Source organism: Penaeus monodon, chromosome 19 (assembly GCF_015228065.2).
Source record: "Penaeus monodon isolate SGIC_2016 chromosome 19, NSTDA_Pmon_1, whole genome shotgun sequence".
Taxonomy (NCBI): Eukaryota; Metazoa; Arthropoda; class Malacostraca; order Decapoda; family Penaeidae; genus Penaeus; species Penaeus monodon.
This window is the reverse complement of record NC_051404.1, coordinates 37,209,320-37,209,740: the sequence shown is the minus strand read 5'-3', so window position 1 is coordinate 37,209,740 and position 421 is coordinate 37,209,320.

Here is a 421-nt window from a genome sequence, read left to right as displayed (position 1 = left end):
GAACCACATATAAAGCTTCCAGATATTTCCTCTTAAAAACTGAACTGTGATAAGTTTCCAAAACAAAAAAATCACACTCACCTCAATCTACCTACCTCCCTTTTATCTGCTATTTCATTTATTTCCTACGTCTTATCTATCTATCCCTTTACTTTCTTTTATTTTCAGTATCCAACATCACCAACAGGCCATCATAATAAAACATTTTATTTCTAATTTTCATTCATTGGTAGCAAAAAATCTTTTTTTTACTCGGAATCAATTAATGAAAATCCCGTTCGGAGAAAACGCGCTCGGAACTTATCTAATTAGAAGTTAATGATAGCGAGGTCATTTAGATTCAAGAGGTGATCCTTCCTACCGGTTCGGAGATACATTAAGTGCAAACTCTAAGAGCTTGGTGAGAGTGAATCAGGGATTA